The 5,915-nt window shown below is 39.5% G+C and overlaps 1 long non-coding RNA gene across 1 annotated transcript; it reads right to left on the reverse strand.

The window, feature by feature from the left end:
* Positions 1–3,274: 3,274 nt before the first annotated feature.
* Positions 3,275–5,329, reverse strand: LOC311226927. Its single transcript, XR_014619560.1, has 5 exons — positions 5,266–5,329; positions 4,346–4,375; positions 4,120–4,174; positions 3,787–3,871; positions 3,275–3,348 (listed from the first exon to the last, which is right to left on the reverse strand). It is a non-coding gene; the product is annotated as an uncharacterized lncRNA (long non-coding RNA).
* Between the last annotated feature and the right edge of the window lie 586 nt (positions 5,330–5,915).

Raw genomic sequence — 5,915 nt, forward strand, 5'->3', positions numbered from 1 at the left:
ACAGTTTCTACGTCAAATGTATATACTCTCTTTTCTGGACTCTTTTTGTATCACAAACAATACTGTATTTGCAAATCTGGTATGTCATAAATATATAGATGTAGCAGTACTGTCTATCTGAATGTCGTGTATGTCATATGTTATGATGAATTGAAAATGGGGGACCCTGATGTAAACAAGACAAAAGTCTTTCTCTGGTCTGCATCCCCTTAACAATTGTGTGTATTGAGCTGTACTGTACTGTACCCATTCTGCAATCTGTTAATAAAATGTTCAATCAAGAATGGAGTGATTGACAGTGTCAAAGGCCTTTTGTAGGTCCAGCATGATCTGTTAATACAATTTTCAATCAATCAATCAATCAATCAATCAATCAATCAATCAATCAATCAATCAATCAATCAATCAATCAAGACCCTCGTCGCGGGCACTGCATTCCGTTCTCAGAATGGATGGAGAGAGAGAGAGAGAGAGAGATCATCAGCAGGCTATATATGATATTCAGACTCTAGATCTATTTGCAGAGCCAGATGAGATGAGGCAACCTGTGCGATTGGCTCTTGACAACTATTTTTGCACGTACTGTATAGGCTACAGACAGTATGTGTGTATGCGCGCACTGCGGGATGTGGCCAGAAGCGCGCAACTAGCCAACTACTATTATTACTACTATATTAATACAGTTTTATCCATGGCAAAGCGCTCCAGCGCTTGAATACGGCCGGGGGATCCGCTCTATACAATGCAGACCCACGGCTCTCGTATTATAATGAGCCCGCGAGGCGTGTTATTATTAGAGTTAATAATATTGTATATTGTTTCCACTGCCTTTTTATTCTATTTTTACTTCTCCACTGTACTATAACTATGTCTTCTACTACCTGTACCTCCCCTCCCCCCGGCCCTCCCCATGCTGCTGAATTTATATTATTTTATGAATACAACGTTTAATGTTCGCTAACGTAGAGAAACATCAGACGTAATTCGAGATACGTCAGACGTACTTCGAGATACTTCCGTACTTTCCGCCAATCAGCGCATTGCCCTGTCACAGGAGTAATAGTCCTGTGGCAGGGCGGAAGTTCCAATCTGGACCGAGGCTCCGAGTCTGCAGCTCGACCCTACTCGCGAGATCTGGCGGTCAAAGCATGGCGGGCAATAACCCTTTACAGCGTGGATGTGTTAATAATGATTTGAAGATGTTTACACTTTTTTTTACAACCCTACTGTTCTCCCAAGAATTAAATAAAGGTTTGATGATGATGACATGTCCTAGAAGAGAGATATAGATAGAGTGGGTGTGTTTGTGTTTGTACATGGAAGTTATACTCACATCAGCTTAAGGGGAGACACTGCAGGTGAATAGGGTAAAAATGTTTACTAATAGATATCACAATGAAACTTCCCCAGTTGATTAGTTATATTAAGGCAAGACTTTTTTGTATTACAAGTTTTCTGAAATTGTATGTTTAAATATGCAAATGAGGCATGATCTACTTAAATATGCACTAATTTGCATATAATTCCAGGACAGAAATCTGAACATTGGATAAAGCCATTTTCAAAATTATAGTTTCATTTTGTTGACATATTAGAGCCAAAGGTTATTACAGAGGGGATTTTGGATATCTCTTTTTATCACTCCATAAATCAGAAAATACTCCATTCAGTCCATTTTTATGGTAAAATTCCATATTTCGCCATGTTTTTAGGAATAAAATGTGATATAAATCAGGGTATGAATGCGATATCAACAAACCCTTCTGTAAATACCTTCAGAACATAGATATGAATAGAACTGGAAGGTTTGGTGTATGTGTGTGCTACTGAAGTGGAGATTTCTGGCTCAGAGTATGAGGAAAAACTCTTTGGGAAAACGCCTTCAAAGTTCTGTATTGTAAAATGCCATACTTTTTTTTTTAAACAGATATTTACAAACACAATACCTAATCAAACCATTAGTAATAGACAACCTAAACACATGCCTGATAACTGAATAATAATAATAATAATGATGTTATTGAACTGAACAGAACTACACACAGGCTACAAACAGTGTAGTACAGTGTAGTACCCCCTAATAGGCAAAAAATATTTGAATAGATATCACTATGAAACTTTCCCAATTTGTTATGTACATATAAACTAAGAAAAAATATATTGCAAGTTTTCTGAAATTTATGTTTATATATGCAAATGAGGCACTTCCCCATTAAATATGTGCACATTTATGGATGCAATAAGGCAAAATGATGTAAAATAAACAACTAAATGTGTGTTATTGACGTTTTATTGTCACTAGTTTCATAGAAGACATGTTTAGGAAGCAAAATATAACAAAATCTCAAAATCAACAAAAAAAGTATATTTGACTATTCACCTGCAGTGTCTCGCCTTAAGGGAGATACCATCCATGTCAATTCAGCATAGGATGATTCAGATGGCCTTGTGGTCAGCAGGGTCCCCCTCTGGCTGCTGGCCTCTGGTAGAGGTGTAGATCACCAGTGTCATCCCTCTGAGAACACAATTAGACTTTAGACAGTGGCTTGCGAGCACGATGAGCCTCATTTCTTTATTTTGTGATTGCTCTATCTATCTGATCTTATTACAAAATACTTGCCTCCTAGATCACTAAATGCGGGGCTCCTATCCTATTGAACATATTTTACTTTGTGTGTTTATTTTAACAATAATTTGTGATGCCATCACACAAACTGGCATTTAAAGGGTAACATTTCAAAAAGTCCTGCACCAGAATGCAGGAAATTAAGTTTTTGTAACAAAATAATTGTGTGTGTGTGTGTGTGTGTGTGTGTGTGTGCGTGCGTGCGTGTGCGTGTGTGTGTGAGAGAGAGAGAGAGAGAATGATGGACAATTGCTTGCTGTGTGAGAGAGAGAGAGAGAGAGAGAGAGAGAGAGAGATAGAGATTAAGTACATTTGCTGAAATACAGTTGTTCTTAATTTTCTCACTTGCTATGTGAGAATGTTAGTTATTATGTTCTCAATGCCCCTTGCATTGTATGAGTTGTGTGGAAGCGTTTGCTAGTTCTAGTGCTATCCCTTTGTACATTGTGGCTGTGTCTGACAAAAGTTAACAATAAATAATGGTATTAGGAATACATTTGCCTCCTGCGTGAACTGTGCATAGCTGAATAGACTGTATTTTAACACCGGTCATATGGTGGTACTTGGAGAGCCAGCTACATTCTCAGGTCGTACTTGGTGTAAAAAGTTTGAGAACCACTGATCTATCATGTATAAAATTCAACTCACAATTCTACATGGGCTTCAGGTGGTGGTCTGCGTCTTCAGGTGGTGACATACTTCCCGCAACTGGCGAAGAATCTCTGAAATATTGGATTGTTTGACAGTGACACACAACAGAATATTATTTTATGCCTGAATTTCCCCAAAATGGCTAATTGGACAGCACTTCTCCACCATCAGTGGCTATACGTGTCAGATAGGTGCAGATAGGAGAATCTGTCTGAATGACAAAGAAATCGCTTAACTCTCCCTCCCTCGGCCGCTATTGGCGCGACGGTGTAGCGGTCATTCCTATATGGCTATGACTATGAGCCCAGATGCAACGAGTAATTGTCTACTCAAAATCAACTAAGTGTCATGATTACGTCATTACAACCTGGGACTTGGATGGGAGAGCAGGAAAGATCCAATGTCTTCAGTCAAAAATCCGCCAATCAATGCAAAGGTAAACATACGTCTTTAGAGACGTTTTATATAAGAATAAACACCAGTGAACTTGTGTATAAAATTCAACTCACGCTACAGGCAGTCTCTGCCTGCGTGCAACTGCTGGTCTCTGGTGGTAATTCAGGAATGGCTTCAAGTTCCTCTGGCGAAGAATCTCTGAAATATTGAATACGACAATAAAAATGTTATGCCAGTGAGAGAGGGAGACGGAGATAGAGGGAGAGACAGACATAGCACTGCTGTGTCATCAAATGACAAAGGCTTTGGCAATGTAGGTGTTGTGTGAAGTGGAGGGGGTCGAGGTGAGAGAGACAGAAAGACAGAGATGAAAACACAGATAAAGGTGTGAAGTTTGAAGTGGGGTGAGAGAGACAGACAATATTGAATTGAAAGATAATACTTACTGAGCTGAATCAATGGCAGTGTGGTAATAGGGGCTGGAGTTATACATTGGCATTCCTAGAGAAAGAGCAACATAATTAACAAAATAAGGAAAAAATAAGCACCATCAAAGTAGTTATCAATGAGCACCATATAACCTACAGTAGCAAGTGTACCTAGCTCCATATACCTAGCGCATGTCTGGTGGTAAAAACAAAACATGATTTGAGAATGTGTTAGTTAACTCACCTTGATAGCGGCGATGATTGCCAGCGAATTCTAAAAAGAAGACGATCAAAATATTCAAAAAACTTTGTATGCAATTTATCAAGACTGTGTATATTATATATATATATATATATATGTTTAGAGTAGCAGGAGCTAGAAGTTCAAATATGTCAGTCTTTCAAAGCCCCATTTTTTATATATAACAAAAGGCAGAATGAACATCACTGCCGCCCTGCTGGATTAAATTCTGAATTGCAGGTAGGCCTGAATAAGTATTTACTGTGCAAAATAACCAAAACCAGATAAATAATATCTGTTTTTTATGAAGCACAGATCATGTTAATTAAGTATTCTGAGTCTGAGCAGACAGAAAACCATCTTACCCTCAGCAAGGGATTACTTTGTGCTGAAGACCCACAATGCAACACAACAACTGCAAGCTAAAATGCCTCACATACAAAACGAAATAAAATAGAGCCATGGCTGTGTCCCAAGTTTAACACAATTGAACTATAATAAAGTATTTGTTAACACTAGTTACAACAATGCTTATGTAACTATTAAAAACGTACATTTTAATCACGAAACAAAATGGCAGACTAACGTTAGCTAGCATGCTAGCTAGCTAACGTTAGTAGCTATAATAATATGCATCACTATTTGCTCAAACAAGCTCCAAACTATTTGCCACGGCACAGAGATAACATTTAGTCAAACGATAACAGCCCGGTGATGGTATCTGAACGGAATCATACTATTCCCATAAGAACTCACTTACCAGTTAAGTATACCATCTAGCATGTTAGCTAATGCTAACAAGCTTCGTTCTAGCCTACTAGTTGCCACCACGGTAATAATTCACAAAGTAGCATGTAGTCAAACGATGACAGCAAGATTATGGTATGTGAATGGCATAATACATAATATTGTCAATGACTTACCAAGGAGTTTGGCTCAGACTATTTGTCAAGCCAGTCAGTGAAGACACCATCCATCGCGCCAAAGTTACGTTTGAATACCTCAAGTCCTGTGAGATCTTCTAGGTCTCGCGAGTTGCTTAGGACTATACCCTCTCGAAGGGGAGGGGAGGGGGAGGAGGGGAGGGGGAATCTACTAAATTGATTCAACGACAGTTTTTCAAATGTTGAAATGGTATCTGTAATTAAATATTGAATCAACATAGCTTTTTCAACCTCAACCAAAAATAACCAATCTGACTGTACATTGGAGGTGGTTGGGTGGGTGGGGGGGTTGGGTAGGAGGGGTGGGTGGGGGACACTGTACAACTGTACATAAATATTACAGTCACAGTCCAGTTGAGTTAATGGATGGAGGGGGGGGGGGGGGGGCGTTGACTTGCAACGGATGGACTATAGTGCAGCAATGCAAGTTCAATTCACAGTTATTACTACAGACCGGTGGCACTCACCTCTGTGGTCATGAAATGTTTCGAGAGGCTGGTCAAGGACCACATTTGTGCCTCCCTCCCCAGTGATATGGACCCTATGCAATTTGCATACAGGACAAACAGGTCCACTGACGACGCGGTCTCCCAGGTACTGCACAGCACCCTCTCTCACCTTGACCGTCA

This window comes from Notolepis coatsorum (assembly GCF_963971535.1).
Source record: "Notolepis coatsorum genome assembly, chromosome: 4".
NCBI lineage: Eukaryota > Metazoa > Chordata > Actinopteri > Aulopiformes > Paralepididae > Notolepis > Notolepis coatsorum.